The sequence below is a fragment of the Amblyomma maculatum genome, chromosome 1, assembly GCF_055883805.1.
Source record: "Amblyomma maculatum isolate TAMU_Amacu chromosome 1, ASM5588380v1, whole genome shotgun sequence".
Lineage (NCBI taxonomy): Eukaryota > Metazoa > Arthropoda > Arachnida > Ixodida > Ixodidae > Amblyomma > Amblyomma maculatum.
This window is the reverse complement of record NC_139344.1, coordinates 453,170,369-453,187,661: the sequence shown is the minus strand read 5'-3', so window position 1 is coordinate 453,187,661 and position 17,293 is coordinate 453,170,369. Positions and strand designations below refer to the sequence as shown.

The window sequence follows — 17,293 nt, the reverse complement described above, 5'->3', positions numbered from 1 at the left end:
AAATGTATCATAAGCCACATAGAAAAATCCAACAGATCAGAAAGGTCTCTCGCTGTATTTTCCATTCTCAGTGTTTGGATGCAATCGCCCAATTCATCTCCTAATGCGCTATGAAATATAAAAGGTACCCAAATGTCAATAAATACTGCACACCTGCTCTCCCCGCAAAATACATAGCATATACTTGCATTTGAAATAGTGCTTATCTCTGGCGGCACAATGAGTCATCGCTGCAAAAATTGCTTTCACTAGACCGGTTTAGATTGCTTCCTCAGTTCTCTTGTTTTGTTTGCTCTTTCATGTGTTTTTTGCTTGCAGCATTTATGCATTCTCATTGAGATATAGCAGTGCAAGATCTGTGCAGTTATGTCAATCTTATGAGTGGTGCAGGGGAACGTGAAATGAACAGCGTCCAAGACCTCATCCAGAGTTTGCTCGTAAGCGTACTTGCTTTCAAAATGTTTCTGAAAGTTTCTGTGGCAGAAACGAGATTAAATATATTGGTAGTCGGATGCAGCAGTTTTTCACGGGTTTTGCAGATTACAAAGGCTGATTCAGGTTTTTCTGAGAGCGACAAGCCCCTTCTCGCATTCTGAGCATGTCGTGTTCCTCAGAAATTTTCGGCACAAAAACCCAGTAGTATAGTATATAATACACTCTTCCACTTTTGCAGACCGGTAAACATGATCAAACACATCCTCTTATCCTACTTCTGCGTTAACAAGGCCATCAGGGTTCCGTTTCAGCTTCTGAAGTTTACTTTCCTGGTCCGAATCATCTTGAAATGCTGATGTAAAATCGGACAGCGTAAGAAATTCTGACTCATTTACATTCTGGATCTGGCAGTTACCAAGTTTGAGTGGCTTGATCAGGCTAATATGGACCATATGTATCAGCAGCGCGAACACAATCAGAGGAAAAGAAGAATAAGAAGGACAGAGCGCTGAATTTGCAACTTTATTAGAGGAAACTGAAACCCGCACTTATATGCACACCGAGAAAACACCCACCAGGGGGAATTATCACGGCGACGTGACCGTCAGGGCGCACGAGTGAACTGATAAAAACACACGTGTCCGGGACATCAAAAGATTACACGAGGAGCATCATGAAAAACACGCAGACAAACCTTTTCGTGAAATGACGCACTACGGGCATGTGTAAACAAGAATGGAAAAACAGGGTTGGGGGCGGGCAAAGACGGAAGGTAACAATGGAAAAAACCGAGAAGAGGGGCGCGTTTTATTAAAAACATGGGAAGGCGAAAAGCGGTAACAAAGGTTAGCAATACGAAGAAAGGCGCCAACAATTAACACGGCTAAAGGAAAAAAAGTGAGGGGTGTGCTTCTAAAATGTAGGTGAGATCAAATGCCGCCAGAGAGAAAGGTGAATTCTTTTTCAGATAGCGAGATAGATGGGGTGCTTACGCAGCCTTCCTTAAGACCTGAGATGTAGGCGGCTTCAACAATTTCGCGCGTCAGTTGATTCTTATGTTTCTTCAGGATGGTTGTCTTCTTGAAACTGGGGGTGCATTTCTTTTTGCTGTCACATCCCCGACAGTGGGCGGGTAAGTTTTTTAAAAGGGCCCCGGATAAATCGTTCTTATGCTCCATTAATCTCTCATTTAAACATCTCCCTGTTTGGCCTATGTAAGCCTTACCGCATGTTAAAGGAATTGAATAAACGGCGCCCTCCTCGCAGGCCGCGAGAGGGTCGCGATGCCTGGTTGTACAGCCACTAATCTTTTTCTTATTATTGACTTTGTTACACAGGCTTGAGAGGCGCAGTGGGGCTGAAAAGACTACTTCGACGCCTGATTTTTTACCAATTTTTTTCAGATTGTGTGATATTTGATGCAGGTACGGCACAACAGCAACCCTTTTGTTCCGCGGTCGGGCCTCATTTGGAACGTCACATTCGTGCTTCATACCTTTCAGGATTATTTCTGCTACAGATGCAAGGAGAGATTGCGGGTAACCTGATTGCGTCAGCCTCAACACTTGGTTGGAAAAACTAGCCTGCAGCTTGTGTTCACAGGATTTTGTGAGTGCGTTTTTAAAGGTTGACTTTACTATGTTTCTTTTGACCAGTTTTGAATGTGCTGAGTCGTAGGGCAGAATGGGTTTTTTGGCTCTTGGTTCAAATGACCAGCACACGTGATTCTGTCCGAAAAAAACTTTTAACTCCAAAAACCTGATGGCGTTGTGTTCTGGGAATTCATGCGTAACTTCAAGAGGGGACATAGTCCTCGAAACAACTTAGAGAACTTCATCTGCTTTTGTTTGAAATGCTTCAGGGATGCAATCTAAGAGAACCAGGAAGTCGTCAACATAGCGGAAAATTTTGAGAACGCTTGAAGACTCGAGCTGGTCCTTCAAGGATCTGTCATGCATGGCCAAGAAAAGGTCACTCAAAATGGGGGCTATGCATGAACCTATACATATGCCTTGTTTCTGAATAAATCTGCAGCCGTCCCACTCAGTAACTGTCGATTTTAGGTAAGTGCACAATACTTCAATGAAGCCGTCCACAGTTGCACCACACTCATTTTGGAAGGCCACCACACCGTGTCTATCTATGGCATCACGAACACATTCTATGAGGTCAGCCTGCGGGATGGAATAAAACAGGTCTTTAATATCAATGGAGAAGCCATTGAACGTCTTTGTGCTGTTCTCATGCAGGAACCCGATTACTTCTGCGGTGTTTTTTACAAGGAAGGGGTCATCAACAGTGAGCCGCTTAAGGTTGCCTTGTAGAAACCTGGCAACTTCTTTTTGCCAGGTCAATCTTTCGGACACAATCACACGCAAAGGGCATCCAGCTTTATGCGTTTTTGCTGTAAAAAACATTTCCAGGCAGCCTGTCTTTTTTCCTTGTATTGAACGAGAAAGGTTCTCTAAATTCAAGCGTTGGCATAGCTTCTTTGCATTACTTCTTAGTTTTGTTTCAGACGTTCTGCATTTTACAAAATTTGTTTGGACTGCTTCCGCGGCCTTTGACATGAATACGCGTTTCGGTAGGACGGCAAACCCTCCTTCCTTGTCAGCGGTTAACAATGACAAATTCTTCTTAATCAGGTGTGAAACAGTCTTCTTAATTGGGAACCTATGCCTATCGGCGTTACAACGCGTGATCAGGTCCACTCCGTCCGCGGTACAACGATCCGCTTCCGCCGCTGGGGCGAGGCGAGAAACTTGCCTGACCATGGTCAACAGTTCCGGTGCTGTCCTCTTGGGCTCCACGGCGAACTTGGGTCCGTGACTAAGAAACCGCTGGACTTCTTCAGGGATGCTCTTGACACCTCCCACGAGGTGGACGGGGTTTCCAGTCTTTTCTTTCTTGGCGGGCACAAGTGCACGCAAGCCCGGGAGCACATGCTGCCAGAGGCACTCTGTCGTCCGGTTGACTTGTGACTGAACCTCACGCCATTTTCTGGCTGCTGCTGACACCGGCGATGATGCGAACACCATCAGCCGCAGGTGTTCTCTGTGTAGGCTCGCCTGGTGCTGCCATTCCGAGCGCAGGATTTTGCAAAGGCGGGTAGCATGGCCGACAGTGGGGTGGAAGCCGCCGAACAACCTCAGAAGGTCAGGAGGAAGTACCTTGCGCCGAATGCAGAAGCCGAGGATTCTAGCCTGGCAGGAGGATTCCGCGGCGAGGCGTACTACGTGGCAGGGATCAGCTAAAGAAGAAAGGAAAGGGCCCGTAGAACAAGAAACATACTTGAATAACACGATCTGTCGGGCTAGTTGGTAACGATCCATATGTATCAGCAGCGCGAACACAATCAGAGGAAAAGAAGAATAAGAAGGACAGAGCGCTGAACTTGCAACTTTATTAGAGGAAACTGAAACCCGCACTTATATGCACACCGAGAAAACACCCACCAGGGGGAATTATCACGGCGACGTGACCGTCAGGGCGCACGAGTGAACTGATAAAAACACACGTGTCCGGGACATCAAAAGATTACACGAGGAAAGGACTGGAAACCCCGTCCACCTCGTGGGAGGTGTCAAGAGCATCCCTGAAGAAGTCCAGCGGTTTCTTAGTCACGGACCCAAGTTCGCCGTGGAGCCCAAGAGGACAGCACCGGAACTGTTGACCATGGTCAGGCAAGTTTCTCGCCTCGCCCCAGCGGCGGAAGCGGATCGTTGTACCGCGGACGGAGTGGACCTGATCACGCGTTGTAACGCCGATAGGCATAGGTTCCCAATTAAGAAGACTGTTTCACACCTGATTAAGAAGAATTTGTCATTGTTAACCGCTGACAAGGAAGGAGGGTTTGCCGTCCTACCGAAACGCGTATTCATGTCAAAGGCCGCGGAAGCAGTCCAAACAAATTTTGTAAAATGCAGAACGTCTGAAACAAAACTAAGAAGTAATGCAAAGAAGCTATGCCAACGCTTGAATTTAGAGAACCTTTCTCGTTCAATACAGGGAAAAAAGACAGGCTGCCTGGAAATGTTTTTTACAGCAAAAACGCATAAAGCTGGATGCCCTTTGCGTGTGATTGTGTCCGAAAGATTGACCTGGCAAAAAGAAGTTGCCAGGTTTCTACAAGGCAACCTTAAGCGGCTCACTGTTGATGACCCCTTCCTTGTAAAAAACACCGCAGAAGTAATCGGGTTCCTGCATGAGAACAGCACAAAGACGTTCAATGGCTTCTCCATTGATATTAAAGACCTGTTTTATTCCATCCCGCAGGCTGACCTCATAGAATGTGTTCGTGATGCCATAGATAGACACGGTGTGGTGGCCTTCCAAAATGAGTGTGGTGCAACTGTGGACGGCTTCATTGAAGTATTGTGCACTTACCTAAAATCGACAGTTACTGAGTGGGACGGCTGCAGATTTATTCAGAAACAAGGCATATGTATAGGTTCATGCATAGCCCCCATTTTGAGTGACCTTTTCTTGGCCATGCATGACAGATCCTTGAAGGACCAGCTCGAGTCTTCAAGCGTTCTCAAAATTTTCCGCTATGTTGACGACTTCCTGGTTCTCTTAGAATGCATCCCTGAAGCATTTCAAACAAAAGCAGATGAAGTTCTCCAAGTTGTTTCGAGGACTATGTCCCCTCTTGAAGTTACGCATGAATTCCCAGAACACAACGCCATCAGGTTTTTGGAGTTAAAAGTTTTTTTCGGACAGAATCACGTGTGCTGGTCATTTGAACCAAGAGCCAAAAAACCCATTCTGCCCTACGACTCAGCACATTCAAAACTGGTCAAAAGAAACATAGTAAAGTCAACCTTTAAAAACGCACTCACAAAATCCTGTGAACACAAGCTGCAGGCTAGTTTTTCCAACCAAGTGTTGAGGCTGACGCAATCAGGTTACCCGCAATCTCTCCTTGCATCTGTAGCAGAAATAATCCTGAAAGGTATGAAGCACGAATGTGACGTTCCAAATGAGGCCCGACCGCGGAACAAAAGGGTTGCTGTTGTGCCGTACCTGCATCAAATATCACACAATCTGAAAAAAATTGGTAAAAAATCAGGCGTCGAAGTAGTCTTTTCAGCCCCACTGCGCCTCTCAAGCCTGTGTAACAAAGTCAATAATAAGAAAAAGATTAGTGGCTGTACAACCAGGCATCGCGACCCTCTCGCGGCCTGCGAGGAGGGCGTCGTTTATTCAATTCCTTTAACATGCGGTAAGGCTTACATAGGCCAAACAGGGAGATGTTTAAATGAGAGATTAATGGAGCATAAGAACGATTTATCCGGGGCCCTTTTAAAAAACTTACCCGCCCACTGTCGGGGATGTGACAGCAAAAAGAAATGCACCCCCAGTTTCAAGAAGACAACCATCCTGAAGAAACATAAGAATCAACTGACGCGCGAAATTGTTGAAGCCGCCTACATCTCAGGTCTTAAGGAAGGCTGCGTAAGCACCCCATCTATCTCGCTATCTGAAAAAGAATTCACCTTTCTCTCTGGCGGCATTTGATCTCACCTACATTTTAGAAGCACACCCCTCACTTTTTTTCCTTTAGCCGTGTTAATTGTTGGCGCCTTTCTTCGTATTGCTAACCTTTGTTACCGCTTTTCGCCTTCCCATGTTTTTAATAAAACGCGCCCCTCTTCTCGGTTTTTTCCATTGTTACCTTCCGTCTTTGCCCGCCCCCAACCCTGTTTTTCCATTCTTGTTTACACATGCCCGTAGTGCGTCATTTCACGAAAAGGTTTGTCTGCGTGTTTTTCATGATGCTCCTCGTGTAATCTTTTGATGTCCCGGACACGTGTGTTTTTATCAGTTCACTCGTGCGCCCTGACGGTCACGTCGCCGTGATAATTCCCCCTGGTGGGTGTTTTCTCGGTGTGCATATAAGTGCGGGTTTCAGTTTCCTCTAATAAAGTTGCAAGTTCAGCGCTCTGTCCTTCTTATTCTTCTTTTCCTCTGATTGTGTTCGCGCTGCTGATACATATGGATCGTTACCAACTAGCCCGACAGATCGTGTTATAATATGGACACCGTGTTTTAGAGCTGAAGGAATGTCGACATCGACAGATGCTCGTTCTGACCACCTGCCTGGCGAATTATTCAAAAAACCCTCTTAAGAACAACCTGATTAAACTTCCCAGTGAGCACGTATTTAAAACCGCAGACCCCAAGTAGATATTTAGACAGTTTGATTGCGGAAACGATATTCACACGCGAGCCCTCAGCAGTTGACTCTGTCAGAAAGCACTCGCGGGGTATTCTGCCAAAGCAACCTTCCTCTCCCATGGGTTCAGCCAATGCAGAGAGGACGCTAGCACCCTCAGATCTCCACCGCCTAGGTTCTGCTCTCTTTCGGATGACATCGGTTGAGCGCATCGAAGAGGTCATTCAGATTGAGGATAAAATCCACAGTGGCTTTCATGTTTTCTAGACCTGACACTCCTCTGCTCAAGTAGTACTCCAGACCTTTAGCAGCACTCCTGCTGAATACTTGCGTAGCCAATTTAACCCGCATTTTTTTCCGTGTTAGATGGGCACAGATGAGCAAGCGTCAGTTTTGGACAACCCCTAAGGTAGCCAGGAAGCTTGCTGTCTTCAACGTACAGCTTGCCATAATGCACCCACATTATGCGGCCCACCTTAGTTAACAACACCTTCTGTTTCAGCAGGCGGTTCCTCACACATTTCACCAGATGTGGCGCATCAGAAAAAACAAAAACACTGCGCTTATCGTCCAAAGGGTGAATAAATAAGTGTGTTGTACATGTTAGTGAGCCACTTACAGAGAACTGCTTCCACATGGCTCTGTTGTTGCCCCATCACAAACAATGGCGTCAACGAACACTGCCGCATCCTCAAGCAACAAAATAGCCTGCAGTACTAGCTGTGCGAGCCCTGTCCCTTTTGCAGGCCTTCTGCTTGCGAAGACGGCAATCGGCTGAGAGCAGCAGTCACCAAAAGCACGAAATATGAACACCAACCCACCAACCCAAAGTCCGCACAGCCAGCATACGTCATTGTCTTAGCGTTCGCTCTCATCTCCTTTCTAACTTGAATTTCATCAAACACTAAGATGCCATGGCGCTCAGAGCTAGACTTTGTGGCAATCTTCTTCTTGAAGGCCGCAAAGAAACGAGAATCAAATCCGCATTTGATCCGAACCATTGAAAGGTACTTTCGTACCATGGTCACACAAGGCAGTGGCAAGATCTTATTGTCTCTCAGAAATGAATAACCAGATGAACTCCGAATATGCAAAAAGCAGGCACATCAAAATACAGTGCTCCGTGTACCATCTGTTCTTTTTGTTTCGGCACCTAGCAGCAGATACACAATCCTTGATTTTATTTTTTTATTTTATTTAGGAATACTGTCAATCCCGGGCGGGATCGTTACAGGCAGGGCACAAAACGCATACAAAAAGTCAGACAATATTTGGAACATGTTCAAAGGCAGGGACAATCATTTAAAATGAAAGGAAGATTGCGGTCAGAAATAAACGAAGCAAGACAATGATCAGTGTACAGTAAAAAGTACAGTGAACTATTGACACATGAAAACAAAGAAAAAGGTATATGAATGGACACTGAATGGAAATAACAAAGCAATAAGGGATTAGTACAATTTGCAAGTTATCAATGTATGCTGACAAGGAAACTGTTTGGATGAACATTCATGAATTTGTGTGTAAATGATCCTCCACTAGCTTTACAAATTCATCCAGTGTTGAACTTTGTGTTATTGATGGTTTCAAGGTGTTCCACTCTCTAATTGCAAGGGGGAAAAATGAGTTTTTGAAACTGTCACAATGGCAAGAAAATTCATTTATAGTCAAAGAGTGTTTATAGCGCGTGAGTCTTGTATCTTCGATGACGATGTACTTTGATGTATCTATATGAAAGTGGTTATGCACGAGTTGATACAGAAATTTCAGACGTGCTAGTACTGCGCGTTGTTCCAAACTCAGCATGCCGGCTTTCTTAAGTAGGTGAGTTGGCGAGTCAGTCATTTTATATTTGTTAAAGATGTACCTTTTCGCCTTCCGTTGTATTCCTTCTAGTTTTTTTATGCTTTGTTTAGTTGCCGGGAACCATACGATATTTGCATATTCCACTGTTGATCTTATAAAGGCATTGTAAGCTAACATTTTAGTTTCGGGTGGTGCATCTCGGAAACGACGTCTAAGAAAAAATAACTTTCGTGTAGCAGCTGCTGTTACGGTATTTACGTGCGAGTCCCATCTTAGGTTATGCGTGAGTATCAAGCCAAGATATTTGTGTTCGCTGACTTGGGTTAGTAAAGTATTGCTTATATTGTACGGAAAATGCAGGCACTCTTTTTTTCTTGTTATCGGCAGGAATACACATTTATTAACATTTAGCACCATCTGCCACTCTGTACACCACTGTGACACTGTTTCCAGTGCGTTGTTTAGAGCTATATGATCTTCAGAGGAATTAATTTCACGATAAAGGATGCAGTCGTCTGCAAAAAACCTGATATTTACGAGAATATTTTTAGGAAGGTCATTTATAAAGAGTAAAAATAATATTGGCGCCAGTACGCAACCTTGCGGTACTCCAGAGGTAACAGGTTCTATTTGTGAGTTCTTGTTATTTATTTGTACGAACTGGTGACGATCTGTTAGATAGTCGTGGATCCAATCTATGACAGGGTTATCACCGAATATGGATGCTAATTTCTTGATAAGTTTTACATGAGAAACGCGATCGAAAGCTTTGGAGATATCTAAAAAAATGAGGTCGATTGGTTTTTGGTTATCAATGCTAAGGGAAATGTCGTGTATTAGCTCCCGTAGTTGGGTGACGGTTGAGAGCCCCTTGTGGAAACCATGCTGAAAGGGTGATAACAGATGTTCCTGCTCAAGATGTGTGTTTAAGTGTTTTAGCATTATGTGTTCTAAACGTTTGCAGGCGGTACAAATTAGCGATATTGGTCGAAAGTTAGAAATATCATCTTTGCTACCGGATTTGTGAATAGGAATGACCTTTGCGGTTTTCCATTCCCTTGGTAATTTACCAGTTGTGAGTGATTTGTCGTACAATACACATAAGTATTTCGCTACCCATTGTGAGTACCGTTGGAGAAAAACATTCGGTAAGTTATCGGGCCCAATCCCTTTCTTAACATCAAGGTCTAGTAGAAGGTTTAGTACTCCCGATTCGGTTACTGATAGTGGTTTTAAGCGATTTGTCAAACTGCACTGGTTTAGATGTGGGCAGCTGCCATTATCTCTCGTGAAAACAGATTGGAAGTAGCTGTTCAGCTTGTTTGCTCTAGTTTGGCTTTCTTCATCGGCGGCAAAGTTTACTTGATTTTCTTTAGGGTTGAGGTATTCCCAAAACGTTTTAGGAGAACTTTTTAGGAAATTGGGAAGGGTGTGAATAAAATAACTCTTTTTGGCAGATTTTATTTTTAACTTCATGTGGCGGATAGTGATTCTAAGCCTGGTTCTATTTTCTGTCGTAAGATGCAGTTTCAATGTTTTTCGGAGACGTTTTACCCTGCGTTTAGCGTGGATGACATCTCGTGTAATCCACGGGTTGTGTGTTTTAGGCACTTTTGTTTTTATCGGTACATAGTTCCGGAGACAGAATGATACGATATCTCTGAACGCGTGCCACACTGTCTCAATATCTGTGCGGATGTCCCTTGATAGGTTTTCGAACGGTGTAAAAGCGAAGGCAAGGTAGTCTAAAATGCTGTTATCGTCAGCCCTGCTGAAGTTGTAAAATGTAGCTTTCGGTTTAGCGTGAAATGTTTTGTAATGAGTCGCGACAGGACAAAATGCTATCTTATGGTCCGATATGCCGGTAATTATCTCTACTTTGGATGTTTCAGGTGGAAAGTGTTCACTAAGAAAGACAAGGTCCAGAACATTTGAAGTACATCCATGTACACGTGTCGGCTCTTGCACGATTTGTCGTAGATTGAAGTGCAGCATTGCGTCGAGGATAATTTCCGAACAAGCACTTTGATATTGCATGGTCTGCCAATTTATATCCGGGAGGTTGAAATCACCAAGCAGGATTAATCTGTTTCCCTGAATCTGTTTTTGCATGTAATTTAGGAGATTTTTCATGACATCGCAGTCAGATGAGGGGCTGCGATAGACGCTACCTACAACGATAGCTCGAGAGCCAAAACTGCTTCGGCGCCTTGAATGTCGGGAAGAACCGTGAATGTAAATTCTTTTTTTATCAAGATTGCCACCCCTCCACCACGTGTCATCCTATCCCTTCTAACAACATTGTAATTTGGGGGAGTTATCTCAATATCTTTGATGTCACTTGTAAGCCACGTCTCTGTTATAGCTACAAAATCAGGTTCCAGGCTAAGAAGTAAAGATTCGAATCCCTCTAACTTGTTTAATAGGCTGCGGGCATTTACATTGATGAAAGTTATTTCGGACCCTTCTGTTGACGGCGGGGACGTAGTGTTCGCTCTACATTTTGCTCGTTTATTTCACCTTCAGAATCATCTAAAACTTGATCTATTAGTACTATATCGTTCACTTCATTATCCCACTTGTATAGCTTTCCGCCTATACCTACTTTGTCGTAGACAAGGAAAACCTTTTCGCACGCATCCTTTGTAGGTTTTGCGCACTCCCATAATTTTTTTATAATGTCGCGCACTCGAGATGAAAAATCCTCGCTTATGGAAAAGTTTCATCCTTTAAGTTTGAAGCAGTTTTTTAGTACTTTGGTTTTGTCTCGAAAGTCCAAGAATTTTAGAATTACTGGTCGTATTTTTCCACTTGATGGCCTTCCAATTCTATGTATTCTTTCAATTTCGACGGGAGCAACCTTGATAATTTTCTGAATGATTTCTTCTTTTATTATGTGTTCTAACGTTTCATTGCCTTCCTTGTCGTCCTCTGGAACTCCATACACTACTAAATTTGACCTTCTTGATCGGTTTTCCAGGTCATCAATGCGCGCTTCAAGAGACAGGACTGACCTCTGCAGGTCTACTACCTGATGTGTACAATTTGAAATTTTGTTGTCTAGGATGGCAAGGTTTTCTAATTTGGCATCGATGGAGGCTAGGCGCTGTTCTTTAATATCTTTCAAATCGTCGGCGATCTGTGCAAGCTGTCTGCAAATTTGTGTCATGCCGGGACCAGGATTTCTTTCCACATCTCCTGCTAACAGTAGTAAATTTTTTACAAAGGCTGCAATGTCACAAAAAAGCGGGCAGATCAGCCGTGGGCACGGCAGCACAAGCAGATATGGATCATTGGAATGTACGCATAAACCATATCGTTTCCTCACCTGCACAAGACATACGAAAGGATTAGACGTACGCATTTCCACTGCGCTACCGTGCCCTGTGGCTGCTGGGGTGGCTCGGCCGGCTTTTATATTCCAGGTTTTCCGTGCTGTCTCAAAGGCGGCGCTGGTCCTCGCGTCGGCGCACAGTGTTTCTGATGCCGGGCGACCATGTTGGAAGCATCCGCGCACGATGATATGCGGCGTGAACGGCACGTGTTGGTGGGCTCCCAGATGCGTTGGACTTGCTTGCGTCGAGTTTCCGTAGACTTCCAACTAAGATGGTATCAAAAGGGTACTGATGACTAACTGCACAAGAAAGACGAAAGTATTAGACGTCCGCATTTCCACTGCGCTGCCGTGCCCTGTCAAACTCAAACTAATTAATTCCAACTGAGCAGCAGGAAGCTTTAGGGCCTCCAGTTTTTCGTTCAGCACTTCAGTAGACATGCTTTGCATCTCTGCTTGGGCCTGCTTCAGTTATCCACTCAGAATCTTCACACGTTTCTATAAGCGTTCCTTCAACCTTTGCAGTGCATTTCTTACTTACGGAAAGCAAGCATGCCGTCCTGATTTGATACAGATGTGAAGCGAAAACGCTTGATCGGTTTGGTTCCATTTTTTGTGTCAGTCACCCTCTCCTGACTAGTACGAAGCACGTCAGAAAGACATGAGCCCCATTTGCAAGTGCTGTTGTTTACAGGAACAAGAAAGGGGCACTTTTTGTGTCACCACCGGTTGCAAGCATCGACAGATGTACTTTCTGGATGGGCCAATGGATAAACACTAGTATTTGGTCCTCTGCCGCAGATGGGCACTTCATGCAGGCTTTGCAGAAACATCTTGACTTCAATTGAAGCAATGTCGTCCCTGATGTGAAAGTCCAGAGTGGATAAGCGCCTTCCCTTTACAACCACAGACACCTGCATTCTCTAGTCAATGTCAACAATCTTTGCGGGAGCCAAGTGACTTTTTTATCCAGCAGTAATAGCGCTTGTCGTCACTCCATGCAACTTTGGGCTTGTGCTCTACTGCATATCCGTCAAAGCTAGGTTGCGGACGCCGTCCGTGTCTCGCCTGTGATAGCAATACGATATCGACGGAAGAATCGAGAGTGCTGACAGCTCAAACAAGTCGTTGAAAACTTGTTCCCGGGGCCGGGGCTGTGTGACTTCCGTGGCGTCAACCTTTACGGGAACATCATTGGAGATTTCACAGTATGAACGCCCTAAACGATCACGGCCACCTTCATTCAAATCGCTTGCCTCTTGAGGACTCTCGGCTTCATGAGCGCAATGTGTGCGCCTTTTGTTAGGAATGTTGACGAGTTGCCTGGCCGCTGGTCTTTTGCACTGTTTGGTTAGCTTCGATAAGTGCGTTGGACAATCTGGAAAAATCGACGGTACGGCATTTTCAGCAAAACATGCTCTATGTGCAGTACTTGCCAGTACGTTGCTGTTATATTCAGCAGTGCAGATTTTCGAGACAATCAGTTCAGTTCAGTCGTGTCCGACTCTTCGTGACCCTTATGGACGAGGCTCAAAATGTCACTCAGACATGATCCGACGGTTAAAGAACCCGATCCTTCCGCGGAATGGCCTGTCTCCACAGTTTCAGGTTGGCTTCGTCTTTCGGCGCCGAAAATAGCGAAAACTTTTTCTGGCATGACTTGTAGCCGGTGCTACAACGCGGTATAAAGCACATTCTTCCGATTGTATGAAGGCATGCTCGCTGAAGAATCGTAGATACGACTACATGAAAGACACACGATGCTGCACATGGCAGCAAAAAAAAAAAATAAAAACGTGAGAAAGAGCTGTGGGAGGCCCAGCAGGCCCGCACTATGATGGCCCGCAGCGTGCAACTGCCATCTGTCGGGGCGTGCGCGAACCGCGAGCGTCTACTCCGCACGCCCTTTCCTAAGGGAGAACGGCACGTTCAGGCACCTCCCCTATTTTACACCATGCTACGGGGTTACCCTATCGCACACCACCACAATCACAATCATCAGCATCATTATCAACCGGACTATACCCACCGCAAGGCGAGGGCTTCTCCCATACTGCTCATATTAGGCCAGTCCTGCGCTAACTGCATCCACCTGTCCTCTAAGAATATCACCCACACACTTAACTTTCTGCCACGCCGTACTAATCTTTCCTTTCCTTGGAATCAAATTTGTTACTCTGAAGGGCTATTGGTTATCCACCCTTGCATCTAAATGCCCTGCCAATGTCCATTTCTTCTTAATTTCCACAAGAATGTCATTACACGCGCACACACAGCTGGTAGAGTTGGCACTGCTTTACCTGGACACACAGCCTGTATTCTAAGGGAAGTAAAGCGTAGCAGGGGACGGCAGAAAATTAAGTGGGAGGATGAGATTCAGACATTCGCAGGGCTCAAGTGGGTGTGGCTAGGAGAGTTGGGTTAAGTGGATAAACATTAGAGAGGCCTACGCCCTGCAGTTTGTATAGTCTGGCTGATGATGGCTATGATGCGCATGGGGCGAATGTTTTGCTCGGCCTCCCGCAACTCGCCATGTTCATTCGGAACACAGACGTCTCAAACAGTTTGGTGAAATTAGCAGCGCATGGATATTGGGTGACCGCTTAACGCTATTACGTTCTGCACGTAACAGTGAATTAAGCTTCAGTGTACCCAGAATAGAGGCCCCGGGTGGCTCAGTATTTACATTTGCAAAGGCAAACCTGGCCCCAATATTTTGCTTGGCCCTTTCCAGGCTTTCAAGTCATACAGAACATTAACGTCTCGGCCAGTTTGGCAAACTACAGCATATATGGATTCTAAGGCACCCCCAAAAGCTATCGCATTAATGGGTCCTTCAGCATCCTATGCTACCTTTGAAATAGTAGACTACCAGTATAGCGGCGTTCGCTGAGACTAAACATATCCGCAGTAGTCGCCGTCTACCTGTGTAAATGTCTGTTTGGAGTACAACGTATAGAACCGTATAATACATGCGATGAAGTTGGTTGTCTGTGTGCTGGAAAGTTGAAGACCGGCAAGCTGGTACTGGTTGTCTACGTCTCGCCTGCCGTGTTTAGCAAAGATGTCATAGTGTTTCACATGCATGTATTAACCACGCATACGTCTACAGCACTTTTACTACTTGGTTAATGCAGTCTAGGTATAGAGACAAAGAAGAAATTGATGTGACTTATACCTCTCATTGTCGCGACAACCTCGTAAAACATTCGTATAGATCTACTTTTTCAGACCCAGCCGTTGGTGCAACGAGTACGATATATCAAAGACTGGAAAATGAATGTAATGTGAAGAATGAGTAAGTGTGGAAAATAAAGCGTCCACTGCTACTTTGCATACCTAAGCTACTCACAAAGCACGAAGCGCTGCGTTTAAATTTTGCATTACGGAGTACTGTAACCGCCGGATATCTTTTTTAACGCTACTCTTACAGAGCCCCATAAAGAACTTTATTAATTTTTCGCCGTGTTAATCCCTTGGGCCCCAAAAGTTAGGCTTAGCCCTAAACGCTTATGGATCAGATTTTGAACTCCGAGCTGTAGATATTAAATGTATAGGAAAGAATGTGTGCATTGTTTACAGAAAATTGTTGCAATAAAGGGCGAAGTTTCTATCTTTTCAGAGATGCTGCTTTTGAAACAGTACCTTCCTTCCATGCTACCATTAAAAGCACGCTTGAATTGATAAAGAGCCTACAGCAGTTGCCATGCAGTCGTTATATGTCAGTAGAAACTCGTTTGCAGGTGTAAAGTTCATAACGTAGCCTCCCGAACGTTATTTGCTGGCTTCTGAGGCTGGACAAACAACGCAACTGCTTTATCGCCCAGAATACTGTTGCTGTTTCCCGCATTGGTAGCAAAATTGCTACGCCTGCGGTGTATTCAGTAAAGTATCGTGCCCCCCCCCCCCCCCCCCTCTCCCACTTGGAGATGCAATAACATTTCTAAGTGAACTAAATGCAGGGACATGCCCTCTGCCCTCCTCCTCTGCCGGAACTCCTTTTCTCTCATTTCAAACGTGGCTGGTTCTATATATGTGGGACACAGCTAGCAGACGTTCTCCCGAGTATCCGCTCGGCCAGGTTTCACTCGAGCTATTCGGCGCGTATGTTTCTAGCAATCTGTCCATCTAATATAATGGCTGTTGCTGAAACATCAAAGGCGAATATCGGTGAGACGTGACACTGGAATGTTTCCATTATTAGCTGTCACACACTGTACCGCGCACACACGCGACCTCGGCATAGATAAATCTACAACGTCGGCTTCAACTTGCCAGCCGCTAATTGCTCCACGGTCAAATTGCGCAAAGAACATTCAAAATTTAAATAGGATTAACCACCAGCAACATCTACATAGTTGTTTTACAGGTGTCGTTGAGGTGTGATTAACTGCAAAGCTGCAGGAGTGCAATCTAGACTGCCACAATGAGGTTTTTGTTATCAAGGCTGCATTCCATCATGTGTCGATGTCAGAGCCCTATGTGCAATGTCATGCTTTTGCTTATTCCAGCTTTAGAATCGCGGCATTAATAGTCCGCGTCTGCTGCCGCGCCTGCATGTGTGACGCGCGAAATCCAGAACTTGCACGCTTAGGCTTCTTTGTCATACCAGTGTGAAAGCAGTGCAGAAACTGTGAGTAAACTTTCCACTTTATCCCGGTCGCTAACACATTTGCTCAGGCAATATTTAGCTTATATAGACAAGGGCTTTGCAGCGCGAGTAGTGATAATGCACTGGTTAGACAGCCCATCATTGTTTTGGAATGCTGGGGATAACTGATAGAATTCACAAGCAGCATCTGATCTGACCCATACCTTCTAACGCCTATACAATGCTGAGGGGCAAGCCAGTAAGCGGTGTCACAGTGGTTAGGGCGCTAAATACTCAGCCGAGCGCCCATGGTCCGATACAGTCCCAGCCGCGACGCCTTTTGAAATGCATATAATCTTGAGTGGCAAGCAGTCGCTTTCGACATCCTCCTCTCCAGCATTGCACAGTTCTTAAGGAGCTCGACTAGGAAGCCTGTTACACGGGTTAAAACTCAGCAGCAGTGACTGCGTTTCGATGGAGGCTAAACACAAAGCGCTCCAGTCTCACGCTGGACAGGCGACTCCCGAGGCTTCGGATGCTCCCAAGGAAGGAAGCCGATGGAAGAGCATCGAGGTTTAATTTTTTCATGTCGCGGCTTTAAATTGTCAGTGGTTCAAACTGGTTGTCCGTGAAGTGAACCTGCTCAAAGGGGAAATGGCATGGAATGGCGCTTTAAAACTGCTTCATGATGCCGAATGCTTAACGCAACACACAACACACGCGGCGCAAGTACTATCACCTCGAAGTTTTGCATGTCTTTTTTCATTGACATTTCGCTGTGGGCGTGGAACATTGTGTGTTCATATGTGACTAGGATTATTTCAATAAGTATCTCGTCTTGCTAATTCTAGTATCATCTCGATATTTACGGGACATCAATACAATGTCTTTCAGCATCGCCGATAGGCGCGGGAACAGTGATCTTCACCGACGATAAGGTTATATTTAG

General features: G+C 45.2%; 1 pseudogene; it reads right to left on the bottom strand.

Moving 5' to 3' along the window:
* Positions 1–2,258: 2,258 nt before the first annotated feature.
* On the bottom strand, positions 2,259–13,451 carry LOC146209672 (uncharacterized; annotated as a pseudogene).
* Between the last annotated feature and the right edge of the window lie 3,842 nt (positions 13,452–17,293).